At 43.0% G+C, this 26693-nt stretch overlaps 1 protein-coding gene across 1 annotated transcript in view; it reads right to left on the reverse strand.

The window, feature by feature from the left end:
• The window catches only part of Fstl4 (follistatin like 4), a 415999-nt gene that overhangs the window by 198299 nt on the left and 191007 nt on the right, over positions 1-26693 (reverse strand). The gene's annotated exons all lie outside the window — the stretch shown is intronic.

Raw genomic sequence — 26693 nt, forward strand, 5'->3', positions numbered from 1 at the left:
ACACCACTGGGGTCCATTGCTCCATGATTAGCTTGCTGGTGACTTTCTATAAACCATGCTCTGAGGGGGTCACAGTTAAGAAAACATCTGTGCCAATCTGTGGCCATGGAAGACCATGAGAACGCTCACCTTCTCTCCCTGCTGTGGAAATCAGCTCTTGGCAAATATTTGATTCCTAATCATTTGCAATTAAGAAAAAAGGAGCATCGAAGCTCCGTGTATGTCCCTCTCCAAGGCCGTGGCCCTCGCCAAGGCTGTGGCCAGCAGGCCCCATGGGGAGCTGAGCCTGCCCAGGGAAGGGACAGGCGTGGATGGAGACGCTGACCATGAGGTAGTTTCCTCATTAAACAAGCCCCTCGTTGCCCCTTCCTTTTAGTCATTAAAGCAGAATGAATTCCCCACTCCTACGGGGACGATGATAAACCAGTAATGGAAAAGGTAACGGAGTGAGACTCCCGACAACCGCCTCCAGTGTTTATGAGGACAACCGTGATGTGTGAAAAAGATAGCATGCGCCTAATTTATAGTCATAAAGAAAGTCATTTACCCAGGTTAAAAACTGATCATCTTGCCAAATAAGCTGCTTTTCAACACTAATTAAATTTACGGAACATGGGGAGACATGGGAATTGATACATTACAGGGATGGTGGTAGAGCCACAAATCTATTTGTACTTGTTGGTGCTGAAGACCCTCTGCTGTTGTTCATAGACAACTCTGGACCAGAGTGTCACAGACCTGGTGGCTGGAAGCTCTGAGCTTGGTTGTATAAGGTGGGAGACTCAGCACTAGCCTGAGCCCCAGGGGAGGCTGTTCAAGGCGGGTAAGTTCCAGCGCAGTTTCTGGAAGCAGAAAAGTGGAGTCTGATACACCTGTGGCTTAGGATGTGGCTTCCTCATAGCCCAGCATGCTCAAGAATCCGGGGGGGGGGGTACTTTGCCTCCAAACTCTAGCTCTTTGGTCCCCGGTATACCCAGGAGCGTTCCCACCTCAGAAATGGTGTCCAGGGTGACACACGGGAAAGCTACAGTTGAATGTTCCCTTCAAGTTTCGTGCTGGCATGGATTATGATTGTGACAGAGTTAAAGAGACAGGGTTTGTCAGAGGTGGCTAGGGCACTGGCACTTCTTTCCTTACTGCTGAGGTGAAACAGCCAGCAAAAGCAACCCAGGAAGCAAGGGTTTCCCCTGGCTGCCAGTTTCTTGATGGGACAGTCCATCACGGCAGCAAGGGCATGGGCAGCTGTCACATGGCATCCACACCCAGGACACAGAGCGTGATGGATACAGGAGCTCAGCTCACTTTCATTAGTCTGGGACCCCAGTCCACAGGATGCTGGTACCCACCATCCAGGGTAGGCTTTCCCTCCTTAGCTAAACCTTTCTGGAGACATCTGTGTTGATGGGCCCAGAGGTGTGTTCCTAAATCCAGTCAAGGTGACAGTGAAGATCTGCCAGGGCAGCCATGACTGCATGAGTGCCATCACGGGAGTGAGGGAGCCAGGACGCAGGTAGGCTCCTGATCAACTCATTTCATCATAGCCTTAGACCTCTCTTGCCTTCTTGTCAAACCACGAAGCAGTGCAGAGGCCATGTTCTTGAATTTTTCCAGCTTCCCAAAACAAGAACAAATAAACTTCTCTTGTTTATAATTTCCCCAGTCTATGGTGTTCTGGTAAAGCTAGAGAAAATGGACAAAGATGAGGGGGGACCCATTCATTTTTCCACGTGGGGATGAGGATTGCTGGCTGGCATGTTTTTCCTAGAACTTTCCTTCTGCTTGGTACCTATAGCAGCCCTGCCTTCCCCTCAGCAGGTCTTGCAAATGTCGGCTACAGGTCTCAGGTGGAGCCATGTGCTTTCAGCTCCCTACTAATGCCTATACAAAGACCCCAGGATGAAATCCCACACCTACACCCTGTGAAGCCACAGTGAGGTTGCAGGGAAACCATTCACTGCTGAGCCCAAAGGAGGAGTTGGAAGACAGAGAAGAACCAAGAACCTCAAGAGTCTTGTCTGCTCTCTGCCACAAACCCTTGCCTGGGACAATGGCCATGATCAGCTTCTGCCGGCAGAGGCATTTGGAAGAAAACGCATGGTCACCATGGGCAGCTGGGTGGAATGCTTGCTCATTTATGCATTGTTCCTCGTGTATGTGTGTGTGTATGTGTGTGTGTGTGTGTACACGTGTGAGTGTGCTAGTGTATGTATAAGAGGCAGCACATTCATATGGAAGCTAGAGGTCAACCTCAGGGATTGTAAGTGTCATTTCTTTGATGGTTTTGTCTTTAAATAGGAACTTTTTTTTTATTTATGTGTATTCATGTGCACTTGCAGGAGTTATATGTGCCATGTGCATGCAGATGCCAATGAAGGCTGGAGGGCACTGGAACCCCTGGAACTGGAGTTACAGGTAGTTGTGAACTACCTGATGTAGGATGTAGGGAACCAAACCCAGATTCTCTCCAAGAGCAGTAAGTGCTCATAACTGCTGAGCCATCTCTCTACTCAGTCCAGGGATCCTTCTGTTTATGTCTTCCCAGTGCTGGGCTTACAGGCTTTGGACATGGGTGCTGAGAGTTGAACTTAGGTCCCCATGCTTGCATGACAAGCATTTTACCTCCTGAGTTACGCTATGCATGAAGGGAACTGGAGAAGTGAACCACACACAGAAGGAGGAAGCAATGAGGTGGTTGGCCATGGCATATTGCCAGTCAATGATCGATATAGTTGGGAAAACTAGGACCCTTGGGCTTACTTTTGCCACCAGAATAAATAATTTGCATCTTTACTGGAATAAATGCATAAATTCATACACAACCTTACAGTCCAGGCTGTTAACGAATGGCAAGTGTTGTTAAGTACTGAGCTAAACAGAGCAGCTTAGGTGGGTCTCTAAAGGTGGCCTGACACTATGACTTGTTTTACTCCCAGGGAGCCTGGGCAGGGCTCTCATCCTTCCCAAACTGGGGTTTCAGTCCCAACCTCACAAAGAGACTCCAGAAGAGGAAGAATGTGGGGTTCCAGATAACTGAGTTTGGCTTTAGAGAGACCCATAACTGCTGCTTAGAGAGGCGCCATGGTCAGGAGAGAGGGAGCCAGGGGCAGAAGAATGCCCCTGACCTACATCAGAACTTGTAGCCAGGGCTTAGTGTCTGCCCTCAAGCAACCGCACACTTTAAACCTTTGTTTTACCCAGGCCCATGCTCCTCGGGGCTTGGTGATAGCTTGTGACCTGAGGCAAGCTCCCTGTGTTCTTGTCTTATTTAAAGCCGCGAATGGTGTCTACCTGCTCTTCACAAGATGGCTGAGAGGACTGAAAAGAGATTGGTATGCAGCAAAGGCTGGACCCAGAGCTTCTGAGTCAGTGATGGGAAGAGTACACAGGGCTGGACATGAGCGAGCCCCGTGACTAGTCAAGTTCAAGTGCCCAGGAGCCTGGTGGGGTGGTGACTGCCTTCGGGAGACGCGTTTATGTTGAAAGTATTGGCTGAGTTTATAGGGCAGAGTCAAAAAGCATGCCTCCCAGTATTCCCCGGAGGACACTTCTATTGCACTTTCCCCAAGATTTGCTCAAGCTGGGTGAATCTGAAACCACAGGCTGTCAGGACAATGTGACTGGAGTTGATCGACTGCAGGGCAAACTCTGTGGGCCTCATCAGGTCCCCGAAGCTCACTGTCAAAGGCAGCCTTGTAGGAGCCAGGGCATCAGTACTTATGTGTGTGTGCAGGCATGCATGTGTGCGTGTTAACGAATGGCAAGTGTTGTTAGGTACTGAGCTAAACATTGCGGCGACCTGCTAGTGTGCCCCCAGGCATGTGGAGGCTAGAGGACAGCCTTGACACTTCCTCTTCTGGTACTATCCACCTTTTTAGAGACTGGTTCTCTTACTAATCTTGGAATGTACCATGTAGGCTACGCTGGCAGCCCCAGGGATCCGCCTGTCTCTGTTTCCTTATCCCGCCTGGCTTTTTAAAGTGGGTTCTGGGCATCCAGCTCGGGTCTACTGATCACAAGGAAGGCACTTTACTGAATGAAACATCCTGGACTCAAGTATTTTTTTAAAAAGGTAACCCAGACCCAGAAAGACAAATATCATATGTACTCTCTCATGAGTGGCCTTTAGACATAAAGCAAAGAAAAACCAGCCTACAAATCACAATCCCAGAGAACCTAGACAACAAAGAGGACCCTAAGAGAGACATACATGGATCTAATCTACATGGGAAGTAGAAAAAGACAAGATCTCCTGAGTAAATTGGGAGCATGGGGATCATGGGAAAGGGTAGAAAGGGGGGAGACAGGGAAGGAGAGGATGGAGAAAAATATATAGTTCAATTAAAAACAATTTAATAATAACAAAAAAGAAAATAGGTGGTCAGGAAAAAACCCCAGAAACTAATCTCCACTATTGTTTATTTTAATTAGTTAATTAATTGCATGGTGCTAGGGCTGGAGCCCAGTGTCTTGGGCAGGCTAGCTAAGTTCAGTCAGGTCAATGTTCTCTTGTACTTTCCAGAGCCCTTTCCATTACTATTAACTGCTCTCTCCCCTCTGCAGTGTGGGGAACAAAAGCAACTCTGGTCTCACTATTTCTAGAACTTTCTCCGAAACATGAAAGGAGCTCCAGGTTCTGTCCCCAGACTCTTTATGGCAGTTTGCTAGCTCACTACATTCTTTGCCATACAATTGGGGATCTGTGCTCCCCAACAGCAGACCCTGTGGCAGGGCCCTAGGCAACCAGTGGGGGTCTACAGCATGAGGTCTCCGTGGTATCAGGCTGAGCCCAGGCCCCACCTCTCAAATATTCCAGGGCTGGCAGAGTCAGTAGTAGAAAACCCCAGGTAAGGACACATCTGATGGAGGTGTGTGGAGTCCCAAGGCTGGCTGGTGAGAGATGGGAGGGATGGGGGAAAAGAGGCTGCTCACAGGAAGCAGAAGAAACAGAGAGAGTCAGAGGGTCAGAGAAGGAGAGCCCCAGGATTTGTGAGGAAACTCTGTTGCTTCAAGAAAGCAAAAGGTAAAAAGATACATTGGAACTGAAAAGACTCATCTCCCATCTGGCATATGGCCACTGTTCACTTGTAGCTCTTCCCGCTACAAGACTACAGAGGGAGGTCAGTCATCTCATTCCCTTCCCTTCTGCATGCTCAACCACGTCATCTGAACCAGCTTTGGAGGAGTTACTTCAGAAACCTTCTTGCAAACAAAAACAGCATAAAAATGCAAAGTACCAAAGGAGTTTTTCTCGGGGTGGGGGGGGGTGTTTTGTTTTTCAAAATGGCTTTATTTTGGAGTACTGCATCCAAATAAATTCCTCTCGCCAAGTTCTTTCCTTTACAGGAAGCCCCTCCAGCTGCCTCCTTCTTAAGGTTGGTCTGCTAGCAGGCCCGGCATTGCCCCTCACGGTACCTAACTCCCTTGTCACTCTCTCTGGCTCCTCTGAGTTCCCTCCATCTCAGAGCTGAGGGCCCCAGCTGTTACTGGTTTCTGGGAGTGTGGAACCGACTGTGCATGCCCCAGTATGAGGGTTTGCTCCAGTTTCTCCGCTCATGATTAAAGGGCGCTGCTCCTCTGGCTGTCTCCAATTATTTCAGGGATTACTGTGAAGGCACTCAGTGGGAAGGGCTGAAAACTTACCAGGGGAAAAGAATGCTAACTTCCTCTAGGACTCTATACACTCTGCAAGTGTAGCCTCTAGGTCAGTCCCACGCCATCAATGTATCTCAAGCTGATAACATGTTGCCATGGTTACTGTTAATGTCACCCTGACAGGATCTAGAATCACTTAAGAGGCAAGCCTGCAGGCACACCTGGGAGGGATTATCTATTTTAAGTTAGCATATGAGCATGCCTGTATGGGAGTAATTTGATTAGACTATAGAGGTGGGAAGACTGCCCACAAAAGGTGGTACCATTCCCTAGGCTGGGACCGGAGCCTCTATGGAAAAGGATGTGAGCGGAGTGCAAGTATTTATTGCTCTCTGCTTCTTGTCTGTGGATGTAATGTGACCAGCTGCCTCAATCACCTGTGTCTATGATGTCCCTGCCATGATGGGCTGTAGCCTTGGACCGTGAGACAAATTCTCTTTCTGTTTCAGAGTATTTTAATCACAGCTAAAGGAAAAAAGAGCTAAGAAGCACGGTCTCTGTCTCGATTATACTTTTCAAGAAAGAAGATTAAATTGGGGGAAAGGGAGATGTCTCAGTGCTTAAGAGTACTGGATTGTCTTCCATAGGATCTGGGTTCAATCTCCAGGACTTACAAGGTGGCTCAGAATTGTCTAAAACTCCAGTACCAGGAGATTCAGTGCCCTCTTCTGCTCTCCTCTGCTAGATACACATGTAATGCATGGACATCTATGCTGGCAAGACACCCATATACCTAAATAGTAATAAAAGTTAAATATTAGTGCACACACAAATGACTTTTATAATCAGTAGGGGGCCAATTTCTCCTCAGATAGCTGTTCTTTTATCTTAGTGGGACAAGCTGCATAAACATGTAAGTTTGGTAGCGTGACCAGACTTGGCAATACTATCAGATTCTAGGTGTGAAGGCACAACCCAGAATTCATCTGGGAAGAGGGTCTCCATGAGAGATTATCTCACTCAGGTTGACCTGTGGCCATGTTTGTGGGGCCTGTTTTGCTGGCACTGACTTGCACTGTGCTGATGTGGGAAGGGTCAAGCCTAGAACTGGGTGACATGATTTCCTGACTTAGGGCCTGGACTGTGTAACAGCAAAGCAAGCCAAGCACAATATTCAGGCATGCACTCATTCTCTCTGCTGCTGACCATGGATGTGGTGTGGCTGTTTGATCTATGTTGACTTCCCCCAAATGATAGACTCTAACCTTCAACTGTAAGCTCGAACAAACCCTTTCTCCCCTAAGTTGCCCCCTGTCGTGTGATTTTATCACAGCCACGGAAAGAAAATCTGGACACTAGGTGCAGTGGAGCTGAAAACTCTGGTGGGTGGGCGAGTGACTTGCTGGGTCTGCTCCTCATGAAACCAGAGGAGTTCATGGGGACCATGGCCATGTTTTCCTCTCTAGGGACCTAGCAAACTATCTTCACAACAGGCTCCCAGGTCATCCACCAGGGCTGTTTGTAAGATCACCATTGCATTAGGGTCTGCACTGTAGCCCAAAGATCCGTCACAGAAAATAACTGTATGTATCACAAGGTCAGGCCACCATAGAGAGGAGGAAGAGACAGAACTTCCAGAGAAGGCCAACTTAAATAGCGTCACAAAAATACCCAAACTCCAGGAGAATCCAGTACAGAACATGCCTTTTCTTTTTTTTCAGAGAACATGGTTATTTTTTAAAATAGTTTTTTTATTATTTGCAATTTTTTTTGCATAATACAACAAAATATCTCCAACACCAATTTTTCCCTCTAACTCTTTCTGGATCTGCAGAGGTCGCTGGTTCCTGCCTATTCCCTCAAAGGTCCCAGACTCATGCTTGGACCTGCAGGGGTGTTGGCTCAGGTCCACTCCCTTGAAGGTCCAGATTCATGCCCATACCTGCAGAGGTCTCTGGCTCAGTCCAAGAACATGGGTATTTATCAGGGGCATTAGGCCCACTCAGTAGTTGCTCCCCATACCTGCTCCCGTGGAGTTCAACAGCCCAGGCCTGCTCTGGCCTAGGTTGCTGGCCCAGTCCTGCTTCCGCTAATGTTCCTGGTCTGGATCTGCTTCCCCCCCCCCCACCCCATGGAGTTCACCATCCCAGGCCCACTCCAGCCCAGTCCTGCTCCTGTGGAGTTTGCTGCCTCGGGCCTGATCTGGCCTAAGTCGCTAGCTCAGTCTGAGAACATGGGTATTTATCAGAAGCTTTTAGGAAGAGAATTGTCATGATTGAGCAGCAGATGCAGGGCTTCCAATATCAAGTCGAAAATGTATCTAGAATGACCCAGAGCCAAAGGGGAAACAAAGGAAGTCTGAAAACACATCAGTCCTGAGGGCTGCAGGGATGGCCCATCCTTAAAGGGCATTGGCTATTCTTGAGAGGATCCTGATTCTGTTTCCAGCACCCACATGGCAGCTCACAATTGTCCCTAACTGCACTTTCATTCTAAGGGATCTGGAGCCCTCTTCTGGCTTTCTTGGGTATTGCAATGCAGCGCACTTAAAGGCAGCCATAACACTCACATGCATTAATATTAAAATAAAAACCAGTCCTTCAAAGTAAAATTGTTAAGAAAGAAGGAGTAGAAGAAAATCCTTTAAATACGTTCCTGTAGATAGCCAATCTCAGAGTGTTTCTAGTTAAAAACTGGTAGTCAGCCTGCCATTGTCATTATCACCATCATCATCCAAAAAGGAAATAAGCCAAGACAGGGGTATGGATTAACCTTAATGTTTGAGAAAGAAAGGCAATGAGCAGTTTTCACTGGCTGCTGCTGAAATGAGCCAGGTATAGTGTTGTAGGTCTGGGAAGCTGAGGGAGGAAGGGGTTCAAGGCCTGCCAGGGTTGCAAAGGGAGTTCAAGGGCAGACAGGGTAATGAATTGAGACCTTGTCTCAAAACTGCAAAAGTAAAAAGAAGGATGGAAATGCCGCTTGCCTACTTGCCTAGCATTAGCAGGGTTCTAAGTTAACACCCCATACTGCAAAAAAAATAGATGGAATTATAAAGCAACCGTGATGAAGCAGGTGGACAGACAATAAATGTGTCAAAATTCACCATGATACTCTACATTAGCAATAAATAATTAGACACAAAAAAGGGGAAAACAGTCCTCTCACCATAATGGCAAAACCCATAAAATATTTATGAATAAATTTGACAAGAAAACCATAGGACCTATGTAAAAAGGACTATAAAATCTTATTGAAGGTCATAAAATAAGATTTGAACAAATGCAAAGTCATTCCTTATTCTTCCAAGGGGAAGACATTCCCATAAATTTATACATTTAATATAATCCTTTTGAAATGGTATAAAGTGGTCTTTAAAAGTTCATTTGAAAGAATAAGTGCCCTCAGATAAAGAAGGAAGATAAGAGAAGGACGGGGGGAGGGGGAGTGCCTGGCCCCGTGTTAGAAGACCAGACCAGACCACTGCTGACATAGAGTCATAGGATATTGAGGCAGACCAGGCAAATTGATGACCAAAAAATAAGAGAGGACCCAGAAATAAGTCTTAACATATATGAACGTCTATGTGACTAGAATGTTCATTTCAATAGGCGAAAAGGTCACTACTTCACAAATGGCATTGGTGCAGCTGGTCACCCACCTGCAATAAAATAATACTGGAACACACCCATAACAGCCCTCTCCCAACCAAATTCAAGTACCCATACATGCCTCAGTCATTCTTATTAAGTAATGAGTGGATATGAAAAAAAGCCAACTAATAATTGAGTTTACAAATTAGTAAATTGATGTTAATTTATTATTATTTGCTAAGGATCAAGCCGGAGGCATTGTGTATTCTGGTAAGTGCTGTGTGCACTGTGCTCATTCAAGTGCCATGAGCAAGCACGTCCTCATCCACCGTCATTAAAGATGAGGGCTTTGTGTCTGTGTGTCTGTGTGTCTGTGTGATCTTGCCATTTGCCCTTCTCCTCCGAGTCCTCCTCTCCATCACTCTCCACTGTGTTTCCTTGAGACAGGCTCTCTCATGGAATGGGAAACTCTTGTTTTGGCTGGGGTAGCTGGCTGGTTAGCACGCCCCCGAGTTCCTCCCACCTCTGTCTCGTCATTGCTGGGATTATAGGCATGCACAGCTATGCTGACCATTTTATGGGTCGCTGGGGATCAGAACTCAGGTCCTTATGCTTGCTAAGCAAGTACTCTTGCCCACTGAGCCATCTCCCTGTTCCCCTCAGCTTCACATTTTATGCAATATATTGTTTGCTTCATATATTTCTTATTTTATATAATTGAGCCATGTTCATTCATCTGAGATCTAGTTCCTTTGATTTAATACCGGTAGTATTTTTATCCACATTCTTTCATGTACCTATAATCCATTCATTTCCACTATGTTACCCATTGCACGGTCTACCACCATACACTCATTGGTCTATACAAGGTCGTTCATTCCTCTTTTCTCAGCTCTTCTTTCCTTTCCTTATTTTGGGGGCAGTATCTTTCACAGATTCCTCCCTCTAATCATTTAAAAATTAAATACAATTCATTTTTTTTAAAAAACAGGTTTATTTTCTATGTTTGACTGTTTTGCCTGTACGAGAGTACACCACACGCTTTCAGAGCCAGAGAGGCCAGAACGGGCACTGGATCCTGGAGCTGGAGTTACAGACGGTCACGAAACACCATGTAAGTGCAAGGAACCAAACCTGGGTCTGCAGCAGGAGCAGCAAGCACTCTTAATTGCTGACCCACTGTTCCAGCCCCAAACGTACTTTCTTTATTCTTAGGTTTACAAAGTTCATTTGCAAGGCATAATTAACTGAAAGTCTAGAGTTAATTAATATTTTACTCTCCATATAAAGACTCTTAGGACAAATGAACTCTGGCCACTTTTCTTGACTTAAAAATACTCCCACATGTATTGGTTCTATATTTACCACAATACCTTCTTATGCTTCAAATCCTCTCAGCTGCATTCGTCTAAAATGTCCATTTTATTTATTTATTGAGCTGCAGTGTTGGAGGGTCAATGCCAGGCAAATGCTCTACCATGGAGCCATTCATTTAACCCTCTTTCTCACTTTAAACAGTTATATAAAACTAACTTGAATAAAGTATATAATCTGAAATAAAGGTTTAAATGGCCTTTAGGAAGGGAACCCAAGAGAAGGCACACGTAGCAGAGGCCCACGTGTTCGCACACTGAGGAACATATTTCTCTTTTGATAGTGCGCCGTGTACCTTCACACAGCAAAGGTGCTGGAACACGGGGGTGGAGGCTCTATGGTGACACTAACTCAGGATCTCTGTCTTCCATAGGTTATGGAGGTGTTGTCTTCCACAATGAGGCCCTGCCGTCAGTCTGTGGAGAGCAACCTACAGCCTCGGCAACAGCTTGTGCTGTTTGCGGATTCCTGTGGGGCTCCTTTGGCCAATGACTCCGTTAGGTGTAGTCAGTCCACTTCTAGTACTGGAAGCTTCATCTGGTGATGAGACATAAGCCGGTTTGTGCCCTGTCTCCCCCGTTATTTGGCGATTTCATTTAGATCGCTTTCATATATGTACATATTTTAGAAGTTTCTACTATATTACATTTTAATACTACCCCTCAAATGCTCCATAATTTTAGCTTTCTCCCCATATTCCCTCCCACAATTCGAAGTGGTCGTTTTTGTTTTATCTTATTATATTTTATTTTGTTATATTTAAAAAAATGAATGAATCAAAACCTAGCCACTATGGTAAAGATTAACATTGGAACTGTCACTTATGCCTGCTTGGAGAGGGAAAGTCAGTTTGATCCAATGGAGTGGCAAGTGACCACCCCAGGGCAGGCCTCATGTGCAAGAACGGTCAAACAATATATAATGGAGTCCACAGTTTTTTTTGTGTGCTTTTATTTGGTTACATCTTTTTGGGGGGGTATTTTATTTTGTTTACTTGGTTTTGTTGTTTTAGATTTATGTTTTTTTTTTTTTTTTTTGAGAAAGAACTTAAAGTTGGGTATTGGAGAGAGAGGGGATCTGGAGGGATGTAGGAAGAATATGACCAAAATATATTTAAATTAAAAATTGTTTTAAACAATAAAAAGTAAAAAGACAGTATGTATCTTGAGGAATGTAAAGTTATAGAGGCAAGAAAAATTAGTAGAAATTAAGTTGATTGGGAGGTGTAAAATATTTAAAGAAAGCACTGATTTTTCTGTTGAAACATTTGTAATGAAAATCAAGAGTAGTCTTGATTAAAGACTTACTTTGTTTAAGATATTTTTGTTAACTTCTGAGACATTTGATTAGGCTAATGAAAATGCCCATTCTGAGTTGTTTTTTAGATTGGATTTAACAGTCTGAAGCTTGATGATCCACTGATTGTCACTGAAGTTGATTCACATGAAATGTAGAAGTGTGCAAATCACATTCTTTATAATTTCCTGCCTAATTATTGCAGTTATATACAAAATTAAAAAGAATTAATGTGTGAGAAAAAATGTTTTAAAAAGAAGGGGAACCATGAATATTTGTGTTTTGTCTTCTTGTACTTCATTAGGTTTCTTGAAAATAAGTAATTACGTGTTTTATAATTCTTAAAAATTCTCAGCTATCTACCATCTCCTCTAATTTGTCCCTTCTCCTTCTCTTTATTCTTCTTGGTCGTCGTCCTCCTCCTCTTCCCTCCTCCTCCTCCTCCTTCTCCTCCTCCTCCCTCTTCCTTCTCCTCCTCTTCCTCCTCCTCCTTTTCCTCCTCCTCCCTCTTCCTCCTCCTTGACCTCTTCCTCCTCCTCCTCCCTCTTCCTTCTCTTTCTCCTCCATCTCCTCTTTCTCTTTCTCCTTCTCTTCCTTCTTCCCCTCCTTCTTTCTTTCCTCCTCCTTGACCTCTTCCTCCTCTTCCTCCTTCTTCTCCTCCTCTTTCTCCCCCTCCTTCTCCTCCTCCTCCTCCTCCTCCTCTTATCTTCTATCTTCTTCTGGTATTATGATCCAGTATATGTTACAAGATATCATTCTATTAAACGCCTTTACCACATTTTTTCCTTTTGATGCTTCTGTGCACTTTTCTCAATTCTGTCTTCTAGATCATGAATTCCCTCTTAAACATTGCTAATCTTTTCCTAATTCACATTCAACTGAGTAAATAAAGCTGGATATCAATGACAATAGAAACTATAGAAAGTACATAAACTCATATAAACTAAACAATGTACTACCGAATAATTGAGGCAAGGACGACATCAAGAAGGGGATTTAAAAGTTCTAGAATGGAATGAAAACGAAGCTATAATAAACCAAAATTTATGAGACACTAAGAAGACATCCTAAGAGGAAGTGTATAACATTGAGTGTATGTGTTAAAAAAATTCTAGAGATTTCAAATTGATCAATTAATAATGACCCTGGAGGCCTTGGAAACAAGAGTAAATAACACTTCCAAAATTAGATGGGAAAAGATCATTAAAATAGGAATACAATTAATGAAACAGAAGTAAAAAAAATCAAACAATACAAAGAATCAATAAAAAGAGCTCATTCTTTGAAAAGATTAATAACATTGACATGACTTTAGTCAGTTTAAACCAGAGAAAGACAAGGGGGATCCAGGTCTAGTGGCTCAGACCTTTAATCCTAGCATTCAGGAGGCAGAGGCAGATCGATCTCTGAGTTTGAGGCCAGCCTGGTCTGCATAGCGCATTTCAGGGCAGCTAGAGCTAAATAATAGAGATATGGTCTCAAAACAGGAGGGGATTTAATAAAATAAAAAATAAATGGGAAACATTGTGACCAACACTGAGGAAATTTAAAGAAACATAAAGGCATTGTTTAAAAACCTATATCCCACTAAACTGGACAATCTAAAAAGAAATGGAGGAATTTCTAGACATTTATGGCCTAGAAAGGATAAATCAAGATGAAATAAACAATTTAAACAAACAGATGATATCTACTGAGTAGAAGAAGCAATTAAAATTCTCCCAACTAAAAAAAGCCCAGATCCAGATGGATTAACTGTATAATTCTACCAGACCTTCAAAGAAGAACTAATATCAATATTCCTAAAATCAGTACACAAAATTTAAAATGAGGAAACATTTTCAAATTCTGTTAATGAAGTCAGTTTCACACTGATACCCAAAACAGACAAAGACCCCACCTTCACCACCAAAAAAGGGAAAATTATAGGCCAATATCTCTAATAACATGGATGCAAATATTCTGAATAAAATATGTGTAAATCTAATTCAAGAACACATCAAATATATTGTCCACAAAGATCAACTTGGTTTCATCCCAGAGTTGCTGAGATGGTTTTACATACATAATCAACAAATATAATCAACCACACAAACAAACTAAAGACAGAAACCACATGATCAAATTATGAGATACAGAAAAGGCCTATGATAAAACCCAATACCCTGGAAGAAGTCAGAGTGCCGTTATTTACAGGTGATATGATTCTACACAGAAAAGACCCTGAAGACCAAAATAACTCCGACAGCTGATAAACACATTCAGCGAAGGAAAAGGATACAAAATTAACACACAAAAATCTATTCATACACAACAGACATACAGAGAAGGAAACTGGGGAAACAATTCCACTCACAAGAGCCTCGAAAGTTATCTTGGAATAAATCTAACCAAGAAAGCGAAAGACATGTACAATGAAAACTTAAAGACAGTGAAGGGGGAAATTGAAGAAGGAGCCAGGCGACGGGAAGGCCTCTGTGGTCCTGGACTAGCAGAGATATACTGTGAAAATGCCCGTCCTACCAAAGGCAATTCATAGATTTAAAGCCGTCCCCATCAAACTTCCAAAGCAATTCCTCAAAGAATTGAAAAAAAATCTCAAATTTCATATGGAAAGGCCCAGGAAACCAAAACAATCCTGAACAATAAAAGAACAGTTGAAGTTTTCAATTTAAAATTTTATCTACAAAACTTCTATTTTTTTTCTTCACAAACACATTTGGTCATTTGAATCATCTCTTGATTTTAAAATTACATTTCTATTAAAAAATAAGGACACATGTTTCTGTGTAATTTTGCTACTTATACATCATGCTGGCTCTTTCCTGGCCATCACTGTTTCTTGTGCATCAATCAACCAATCAGCCAACCAACCAACCAATCAATCAATCAAACAAACAAAATGCCCCCCAAACAGTTCACTGGACTGGAGAGGTGCTTCAGCAGTTAAGAGCACTTGTAGCCCTTTCAAAGGACCTGAGTGTGGGGTCCCCAGCACCGCGGCAGCTGCCTCACGACACCTGTAACTCCAGCTCTGCCACCCTCTTTTCACCCGCATGGCACGAATCCACACACAGACACATACATAAAAATAAACAGAAATCGTTTTCAAAGAAAAAATCCAGTTCTCATCTCCTGGATATTATTGTGAACATGTCTGAGGTATGGTTTAGCCACGAGAAATTACTGATTGTGCCGGGTACCAATGGATCCCAGAATTCTACAACTCATGTTTGAGATTTTTAAAAAACAAACCATACACATAGTTTTCAACGAACTGATTTGCTTTGTGGAGGAAAACAGGGGGCTATAAATTATCAGGGGCTCTCTCTTTTTCATCCTACTTGCTGCCAGCACGTTAAACAAGCAAACTTTCTTGCAGTTCCTTGGAGGAATGTAGATTTCCTATTTCTCATTGACTCTAGAGGAGAAGCCTTTTAGAATTCCAGGTTTATAGTGGGAGGGGATTTTCTAAGTCTGCCTTGGCAGGCTCTTGGAGTTTGCCCTTTGAGTCATGGAGGCTGCTCGCTCAGACCAGGGCTAATGCTCACTCAGGTTGGCCAGATCCTTGGGGTGAAGTTAACCTCAGAGCTTCTCTCAATTCTGCTGTTGTTGAAAAGATTTATTAATTTTTATTTTGCATGTCTATTTGCATGTATGTATGTATGTATGTATGTATGTATGTATGTATAGCATATATGTATCTCGTATCTATGAAAGCTGGAAGCAGGCATCCGATCCTCTGTAGTGGGAGTTACAGATGGTTGTGAGCTGCCATGTGGGTTCTGGGAATGAAACCTGGGTCTCCTGCAAGCACAGCCAGGGCTTTTAACAGCTGGGGCATCTCCGCAGGCCCTTGGCTGCTCTTTCATTCTCCAGGAATTTCTTTGTCTCTCGTCAGTACACCACTGCTTTAAAGGATTCAAAAAACCATTTATCTGCCTCATTGCTCAAGGCAGAAACCAGACTATGACTTTTAAAAATAGAATACAACCCAGAGTAATCAGGGATGGAAGTGCAGGGCGCTGTTTCCAATACACTGCCATTCTATCCTTCCCGAGGGCAGGAGTGGGTAACGCTATGGAGACCCAGGGAGGCTATGGGCCAGCCAGGTAGTCTGCGTGAGTCTGCACCCTCTGTGTACTGAAAGCAAGTCTACACTCTTCCTTCACTAGAAACTTAAACAATAAAGAGCAGCCCTTTAGGAGTGTTCAAGAAAACACCAGTGTTACCAACTTCCACCCCTGGCCACAAGTAAGAGCCCTGGGCATGCGCGCTTGCCTCAGCCCACAGATGTAGCTAATGACAATTACAGGGCAGTGGTTGGCAATTTTTGGATCATGTTTGAAAGGAGAAAAAAAAAATCAAAGACTAAGTTGAGTTGAGAGACTTTCTGAGTGTCCTGTCATGCCCCAGGCAAGCTCAGCGGTGGGGTCTCTAAGCTATAATGTTACCTGATTGCAAGTCTTTGCTGACCAGGATAGGCCTGCTTTTGATGGATCTGCCATCCCAGCACCTCAGAGGGGCTTCACTCTCTTGGTATGTTTACATAAAATGCTTAAACAGAATCGTTCTGCAATGCACATTGGTTCAATTGTTTTTATCATAGCACAATTAGATAACATAGAAAGTCAAAATTTTTCTAAGTGTGTCATATTAACTTAAAATTATACCTGATCTATGATAATGCACATATTAGTACAAGGTTAAACACATAAGAATTACCTTCTTTTTTTTTTCTCAAGGAGGGAAAATTCCAGCAAGGTATTAATCTTTAAAAAAATATATTGAAGAGGAAGGTGTCAGATCATGATGATGGCCAACAGGGGCCTGTCATGGTCACCACAAGGAAATGACAAAGTGAGAAGGGTACCTTACTCCTTTATAGAGGGCTGCTTGAGATGAACTGTAGCCAACAAAGACAGCAGCTGAGTTGGGTTGTGGTTTGGTGGTTAGGAGATCATTTTCATGGGGGAGGAGGAACCAAGCAATACATCCATATATTATGAGTGATGGGAACTAGGAGAGAGCTATAAACACGAAGAGAGAAGTCTCAGAGGGAATCCCGTGGGTGAACTGGCATTGGAGATTGTCAGTCAGGTGTCTAAGGCTGTGACAGACTGCCTAACACAAACAACTTAAATGGAGAAAGGATTCATTTAAAACTTATAGTGGCAAAGAGTTTAGTTAACTCATAGTTGCAGAGGCTTTGGTCTACCACAGTAGTGAGTGTGGGCTGGAACATTTCATAGCACGACAGACAGGAAGTCATGCAGAGCAGTGACAGGAAGGTCAGGGCAGGATATAGACCCTAAGGACCCCTCCCCCCCCAGTGGCCTACTTCCTGCAGCAAGGCCATACCCTGCACAGAGCTTCTTCCAAATTTTAACCCATCAGTGATTAGTCATTAAGCCAGAGTTCCTGCAGTCCTATCTTGTGTTTGGAAAAAGTATCAGAGACACACCGGGGGTATGCTTTCTTAACCCCCAGGCATCTCTCAGTTCAATTATACCAACATCAGCATAGTTAAGCTGAAGTTCATGGTTTAGAAGACACACATGTGAATGTGGGCACTGACACGTGTCAGTGCACGCCAACACATGTGCGGGTCTCCTTGCTGTTCTGGAAGGATCTGAGAAACAGCAGGAATGAGAAATACATTTAACACCCACGTCTCGGTGTGTCGATACAATTTACCACTAAAGAGAAGCAAGGTTCTTTGAAAAACACGGCTTGTTGCAGGGAGGGGCAGGGAAAGAATAAGAATAGCCTGGAACATCTTGTGAAAGAAAACAAGCGAGAGCTGAAAGAGTAATGTGTACCAAAGGATGCCGAGGAGGATGAAGGGATGCCTGCTGACCAAGTCCAGTGCGCTTTAGGCATGAACATAAATAATGAGAGTAACAGGGAAGTGCGTTAGCTTCATGGAATCCATGAGTTCACAGGAATATTTTTGTTTAAGAGTGAACAAACCAGCAAGAGAGAATTTTGTAGTAGAACTCCAACTAGGAAATGCAGTGCTGGAATCAGAGAACCTCTATTTGGCAATTACTGTAGCACTAACTCAGACAAGATAGATTTGCACATGCCGAAGTCAGTTAAAGAAAGAGACATAACAGGACTTGTAGAGTCCCAACGTGCATCACCATGGAACATCTGCAACTGTAAAAGACGACAGGACAACTTCAGGGTAGAAAAAGTGCATCACCACAGCACATCTGGAATTACAAAGGAAGACAGGACAACTTCAGGGTGGCGAAAGTGCATCACCATAGCACATCTGTATTTGTAAAGGAAGACAGTACAACTCCACAGAGGAGAAAGTGCATTACCACAGCACATCTGTAATTACAAAGGAAGACAGGACAACTTCATAGTGGAGAAAGCTGGCAGGCATCACCTTACTCCAACCACCAGAGATGACACAATTGGCCATTCTAGCTTGATCCTAGATCTGTGATAAAAATACTCTGACCTAAAGCAATGTCGTGGGGGAGAGGTTATTTCAGCTTTCCAGCCCATCACTAAATGAAGTCAGGGTAGAGACTCAAGCAGGACAAAGAAAGCTGTTCCAAATAGCATTAGCCCTGATCAAGGAACTCACTCCACAGCCAAAGCAGTACAGCAGGAACCACAGAGGATGCCACTTGCCAGCTGATTTATTCACAGGCCTAAGCTTAGCTAGCTTTCTTACACAGCCCAGGACCACCTGTACAGGGAATGGTGCCACCCACAGTGGGTTGGACCCTCCTACATCAATTAGCAATCAAGATAATTCCCCGCAGGCATGTCCAAAGACTCCCTTCTCAGATAATTCTAGATGGTGTTGAGTCAACAGTTTAAGCTAACCGGATATATGGGCCAAGTTGACACCACAGTCTACTGGATGGAACTCAGGGGAAAGACAGCATCATAATTTCTATGCTGCTGCTCCTGCCCTATCCACAGCTGTAATGTGGCTGTGAGGAAACATTTGATAAACTCTAGTCAAGGGGCATCATTGAAGCAACTGGCCTGCTGTCTTAGAGCACGCAAAGCAGAGGGATGTCAGGAAGGACTCCGACAGCTGTGAACTGGAGTACTCTCATGACAGGAGACAACTAAGGGCAGTCAGGGTTCTGCTGTGGATTCTTTTTCTGTAAATGACATAATAGAATAGTTGGAAAATTTTGAATTGGGTCTTTGGGTGAAGAATATGTGAGAAATCTTTATACTTCCCTTGTAACTTTCCAGTAACATCCAAGTTTCATGGACTAAATACTGGCCAGGACATGGATGTTTACAAAGTAGTGTTTCCACTCTTTAAAGTTTTTAAAAGTATCTTTATCCTGCATAATGATGAGCGTGATGGTTATTGTTGAGTGTCCACTTGATGGTATCTAGAATCACATGTTGAGTGTCCACTTGATGGTATCTGGAATCACATGTTGAGTGTCCACTTGATGGTCTCTAGAATCACGTGTTGAGTGTCCACTTGATGGTATCTAGAATCACGTGTTGAGTGTCCACTTGATGGTATCTAGAATCACGGGTTGAGTGTCCACTTGATGGTATCTAGAATCACGTGTTGAGTGTCCACTTGATGGTATCTAGAATCATGGGTTGAGTGTCCACTTGATGGTCTCTAGAATCACGTGTTGAGTGTCCACTTGATGGTATCTAGAATCACGTGTTGAGTGTCCACTTGATGGTATCTAGAATCACACTGGAGACTAATCTCTGGACATGGCTATGAGGAGGCTTCCAGATGAGGAAAGCTGAGGTGGGAAGACTCATGTGGGTGATGCCATCCCGAAGCCTGAGTGTAAAGGGGGTTGTGAGCTGAGCAATAGCATTTATCCCTGCTTCCTGACTGTGGACGCCATGTGAGCAGATGCCTTATGCTTGTACCACTAGGACTTTTTCACCCTGGATTATGAATCCAAATAAACCCTTCCTTTCTTAAGCTGCTTTTGTCAAACATTTTGTCCCAACAGTGAGAAAAGTAACTAATACAATGGGGTTCATCATATAAAGTTTTCATGTATATATAGAATGTCTTGGATCACATTAGCCCTATCTTTTCTCCACCATACCCCAGTGGTCCTCTTCTCAACCTTTCTTCCTTCCATTTTCTCCTCGTGTGTGTGTGTGTGTGTGTGTGTGTGTGTGTGCGCATGTGTTTGTGTGTGACCAATAATCCCAGTAGGGCTGCTTACAGGCATATGGGTACCTTATTAGTGCCTCCACACCTTTCCAGACACTACTTCTTCCTCCCCTAGCAACTATTAGCTGGATATAAACCCTCAGACATATTGTTTTTACTTTTACAACAAGGAACCATCAAACAAACTATAAGTCTTATGATAATAAGAAAGAAATACATGTCTAGGTGAGCTAAAATCCAGACAAGAACATGCCTTGAATTGAAACAAATATATGATCTGAAATAAAGATTTAAATGATCTTTAATAATAGTGAGAGGTGATCCGTCACAGGAGAGAAAGAGGCTTAATAAATATAAACTCAGGTTAAGATTTTAAAAATGCCCAGAATGCAGTACAGAGGAGAAAAAAGATGGAACAAATGGAATAGACTCCACAAGGACTATGGGGAGGCTGAAGGGGCTGGCACATGAGCAGTGAGACCCCCAGAACAGAGGAATAATGGGCAGAAGAAGCGTTTTCAAGGACTTTGGTTAAAAATCTTCAAAGGAGATTTAAAAAAATCAAACAATATCTAAGGCCAGTAATCCCACTGCCAGATTAACAGGAAGGAGCATAGTAAAGCAGAAGGTAGGGTCCCAGGTAATCTCCAAAAACTAAAGAAGAAGAAAATGCCAAAAGCAGCAGAGAAACACAGTAATACATTCAATGCAACAACAATAGGAACAATATTTTACTTCACATTAGAAAAGGCAGAAGTCAAACATGGTGATGTATTCTAGTGCTCAGGAATTAAAAACAGAGTGGATCGCCTAGGTTACATGAGATCTTGTTTCTAACAAACTACACAACATGACATCAGTCAAAAGAAATAGCAAGAGCCAAAGGAAAAAGAATGAAGCTTCTACCTCAAGAAGGAAGAAGAGGCAAGAGGAGTACCAAAGAGAGTTGAACAAAGAAAAATAAAGGTAAGAAAGAACATAATCAAATCAGAAAAAAATAAGGAAAAATCAGAGCCAATTTTACCAAATCTGGCAGGGGTGGGGACTGGTATACAAAACGCCCACATCAGGGGTAAATAAAGAATGTAACTAGAGATATACTAGAGTCATGGAAGATCAGTATATATTGTAAATGTTATATCAGTACTTTTGACAAATACAACAACATGGAAATTCATTAAAAAGCACAACTCATAAGATGTGCAGTGGTGGCGCACGCCTTTAATTCTAGCACTCGGGAGGCAGAGGTGGGTCCATCTCTGTGAGTTTGAGGCCAGCCTAGTCTGCAAGAGCTAGTTCCAGGATAGGCTCCAGAAACAAACAAACAAAAAATAGAACAACTCACAAAACTGAACAATCTGATCATGGATTATCAAGTTAAATATATTTAATACGTCAATTTTTTTCTAATTGATTTAGTATAAGCCTCTTTGTGACACCACCAGACTTCCTACACAAAACCCTGACAAACTAAGCCAAACATTTACACAGAAATAAGACTTATCCAGTGCTGTGGGACAATGGACTTGTACTCTGTAAAGATTTGTCAGTTGTATTATTTTAATAAAACACTGATTGGCCAGTAGCCAGGTAGGAAGTAGAGGCAGGGAAACCAGAACAGGAGAATTCTGGGAAGAGAAAAGACTAAGTCTGCAATTGTAACCCAGACGCAAAGGAAGCAAGATGAGAATGCCTCACTGATAAAAGGTACCAAGCCACGTAGCTGACACAGAAAGAATCCTGAGTTAATGTAAGATGTAAGAGTTAATAAGAAGCCTGAGCTAATAGACCAACCAGTTTGTGATTAATGTAGATAGACTTCTGTGTGTTTCTTTGGGACTGAATGGCTGTGGGACCAGGAAGGACAGAAACCTCTGCCAACAATCCAGAATATATTTAAAAACCTTGAAAAAGAGCAGATTTGGAAAACTAATACCAATATGATTTGGAAATTACTTTAAGCTACAATAAAAAAGATCAGTGATATGCTAATTAGACATCCTTACTGTGTGGTCACTCAACTATCAAAGACCAACTTTCCTGAAGTATAGCTGATAAACAATAAACTGTATCTACATAATGTGTACAAATTGAAATTTGTGTACAACCATGAAATCAGATCAAAATCAAGGTTCAGAGGGTCCATGAGATGACTCGTTGGGTAAAAGCATTTGCCACCAAGCCAAATGATGTGAATTTGAGTCCCAGGACCCACATGGTGTAGGACATAAACAGACTCTGAAAAGATGTCCTCTGACTTCCACAAGTATTCTGTGAACCTATGTGCAGGTCCATGAGCATGCATATATATGCACACCCACACACATGAATAAATAAGAAAAACAATCAAGGGCCAGGGGCTGGAGAGATTACTTAGCAGTTAAGAGCACTGGCTTCACCGTCAGAGGACTCTGGTTTAGTTCTCAGCACCCATTTGGCAGCTCACAACCATCTGCAACTCCAGTTCCAGGACATTCAATATCCTCTTTTGACTTCCTCAAGCACCAGGTACACATGTGATGCATAGAGATACATGCATGCCAAACATCCATACTCATAAAAATATATTTTAAAACATTGAAAGGTAAGAAACATGTTTATCAAGTTTCCTTGTGGTCTTTTCCAATTCTCTTTTCCTAGCTCTTCCACCCATGACTGATATGTCTTCTGTCCACAGACATTAGCTTAGTCTTTCTATGCTTTTGTTAAATGGAATCATAAAATAGATACCCATCTTGTCTGTTGTCCACTATAACTATTGTGGGATTCATTTATGCTGCAGTATAAATCAAAATATTCCCACTCCAGGGGTTGAAGAGATGACTCAGTGGTTAAGAATGTTTGTTATTCTTTCAGAAGACTCAAGTTTGGTTCCTAGCACCCACAAAATTAGGTAACTCATAACCGCCTGTAATTCCATTTTCAGGAGATCTGATATCCTCGTCTAGTTTACACACACACACACACACACACACACACACACACACACGGGAAATATTTTAAAAATATTTAAATTCATCAGACGTTGCCATGGAACAATTCATTTTTATTGCTAAGTAGTATTCTCTGATATGGATAGAGTTTACTCATTCAACTGCCAATGGACATTTCAGTTGCTTCAAATGGTTTACAGTTGGGCTAGGGATGAAGCTCAGGGGTGGAATACTTTCACTGCATGTGTAAAACCCTGACTGCGGTCCTTAGCACTGCATAAACTGGGTGTGGTGGTGCACACACTGGACTAGTGAGTTGAGGTTAGCCCAGGCTACATGAGACACTGACATGATAGTATACATAAGTGATCCCCAAAATTCTACCAGGAAACTCATACAGCTGACGAACACCTTTAGCAAAGTGGCTGGACACAAGATTAACCAAAAAAACCCCTCAGTATCCCTCTTATAAATAGGATAAAATGATAAAAGGGCCGAGAAAGAAATCAAGGAAACAATACCTTTTACTATAGCCACACGCAATCTAAAATATCTTGGGGTAACTCTAACCAAGCAAGTGAAAGATCTGTACGATAAGAACTTCAAGTCTTTGAGGACAAACATTGGAGAAGATATCAGAAGATGGAAAGATCTCCCATGCTTGTGGATGAGTAGGGTTAACATAGCAGACATGGTAATCTTACCAATAGCAATCTACAGATTCAATGCAATCCCCATCAAAATTCCAAAACAATTCTTTACAGACCTTGAAAAAACAATGCCCAACTTCTTATGGAAAAACAAAAACAAACCCAGGATAGCTAAAACAATCCTTACAACAAAAGAACTGCTGGAGGTATCACCATCCCTGATCTCAAGTTCTACTATAGAGCTATAGTAATAAAAACAGCATGGTACTGGCATAAAAACAGACACACTAATCAATGGAATCAAATCTTAGACCCAGACCTAAATCCACATACCTATGGATCCTTGATTTTTGACAAAGAAGTCAAAATTAAACAATGGAGAAAAGAAAGCATCTTCAACAAATGGTGCTGGTATAACTGGATGTAAGCATATAAAAGAATGCAAATAAATCAATATCTATCACTCTGCACAGAACTCAAGTCTAAGTGGATCAAAGACCTCAACATAATTCCAGTTACATTGAACCTGACAGAAGAGAAAGTGGGGAATAGCCTTGAATGCATTGGCCCAGAAAACAACTTCCTGAAGAGAACACCAGTAGCACAGACACTGAGATAGACTATTAATAAGTGGGACCTCATGAAACTGAAAAGCTTCTGTCAATAGGACAAAAAGACAGCCTACAGAATGGGAAAATATCTTCAGTCCCACATTTGACAGAGGACTGATCTCTAAAATATATAAAGACCTCAAGAAACTAGACATCAACACACACACACACACACAATCCAATTAAAAAATGGGTATAATCCTAAACAGAGAATTCTCAATGCAAGTCAAAATGACTCTGAGATTCTATCTTACACCTATCAGAATGGTTAAGATCAAACCCACAAATGACAGCTTATACTGGAGAGGATGTGGAGCAAGGAGAACACTCCTCTATTGCTGGTGGGAGTACAAACTTGTACAGCACTTTGGAAATCAATATGGCAGTTTCTCAGAAAATTGGGAATCAATCTACCTCAAGACCCAGTGATATGACTCCTGGGCATATACCCAAAGGATGCTCAATCATATCATAAGGACATGTGCTCAACTATGACCACAGCAGCTTTATTTATAATAGTCAGAACCTGGAAACAACCTAGATGCCCCTCAACTGAAGAACGGATGAAGAAAATGTGGTACATTTACACAATGGAGTATTACTTAGTTGTTAGAAACAATGACATCAGGGAATTTGAGGGAAATGGGTGGGACTGAAAGAGATCATCCTGAGTGAGGTAACCCAGGCCCAGAAAGACAAACACGGTATATACTCATTCATAATTTGATATTAATCAACTATGCTACAATACCCAGACTTAGAGGGGTTAGGGAACAAGGAGGGCCCGAGGAGGATATATGGAACTCCCTGGGAAGGGAAATAGAACAGATTACCTGGGAGGACCATGGGTGGGGATGAGAACTTGAGGGATCAGGATGGAGGGGGTGGGTGGAAAGGGGGTGATGTAGGTGTGTCTTCTATCTATCTGATGATTTCATTGGATAATCAATAAAGAAACTGCCTGGCCCATCTGATAGACTGGCCCTTAGGTGGGTGGAGTAGACAGAACAGGAAGAAGGAAGTGAGGTAGATGGCTCAGTCAGATGCCACGCCTCTCCTAAGTTAGGCAGACCGCCGTGCCTCTCCTCAGAGAGAAGCCAGACGCGATGAAGCTCCAGCCCAAGATGGACATACGCTAGAATCTACCTGGTAAGGCACCACTTTGTGGTGTTACACAGATTATTAGATATGGGTTAGTCAAGATGTGAGAAAGAGGCTGAAATTAATGGGCCAGGCAGTATTTAAAAGAATACAATTTGTGTGATGTTATTTCAGGTGTAAAGCTAACCATGCAGGAGCCGGGTAGGATGAAAAGCAGGCCTGCCCGCAGCCCCTCACTACAGAAAGGGGGAGTACTGAAAGAGATGACTGGAAAGGGGGCTTTTCAGGGACAGGTAGAGACCGAGTGCAATGGAAACTCCCATGAATCTACAAGGATGCCCCCCCTCCCCAAGACTCCTAGCAATAGTGGCTAGGTAGCCTGAACTTGCATCCCCTGTGATAAGATTGGTAACTACCCCAATTGTCATTGGAGAGCCTTCATCCAGTAACTGATGTAAACAGATACAGAGACCTATAGTCAAACATTAGGCCGAACTCAGGGAATCCTGAAGAGAGGGAGGAAGGATTGTACGAGCCAGAAGGGGTCAAGGAAATCACAAGAAAACCCATAGAAACAACTAGCCTGGCTCATGGGAACTCACAGAGTCTGAACCAACAACCAGGGAAACTGCATGGGACCCAACTAAGCTTTCTACATATATGTGACAGTTGTGTAGCTTAGTCTGCTTGTGGGACTCCTAACAATGGGAGCAGGGGCTCTCCCCAATGCTTTAGCTGGCTTTTGGGAACCTATTCCTCACACTGGATTGCCTTGCCCAGCCTAATTCAAGGGAAGTGCTTAGTCTTACTGCAGCTTGATAGGCCATGCTTTGTTGATAACCATGGGAGGCCTGCCCCTTTCTGAACAAAAACAGAGGGGGAGTGGATGGGAGGGGAGAGAGTGGGAGGAGAGGAGGGAGGAGAAACTGCGGTCAGGATGTAAAATAAATAAATTAAATAAAAAACAGTATACAAATAAAACTGATATGAATATTCATATATGAGTATTTGCATGGACCTGTGTATTAATTTATCTTGGGAAAATAAATACTTGGGAGGAGAATGACTGAACCATTTTTAAATTATGTGCATATGTGGGGGGAGAGGGTGTGTGCACATGAATTTGGGTGTCCTTAGAGATCAGAAGGCTTCAATCCTCTAGAGCTGGAGTTGCATACAAGCAGTTGTGAGCCACCCAGTGCGGGTGCTGGGGACTAAACTACCCGCTGAGCCACCTCTCTCATCTAATTGTATTCCAGAGTGGCCATAGCATTTCATGCTTCTCCCTGCCTCTACCAATCCTGCCTGTCGCTGGTCCTCCATTTTAACCAGCCCAGCAGGTATGTGATGGTATGTCACTGTGGATTTAAACTGTAGCTCCTAATGGCTAATGGTCCTGA

Source organism: Arvicola amphibius, chromosome 4 (genome assembly GCF_903992535.2).
Source record: "Arvicola amphibius chromosome 4, mArvAmp1.2, whole genome shotgun sequence".
Taxonomy (NCBI): Eukaryota; Metazoa; Chordata; class Mammalia; order Rodentia; family Cricetidae; genus Arvicola; species Arvicola amphibius.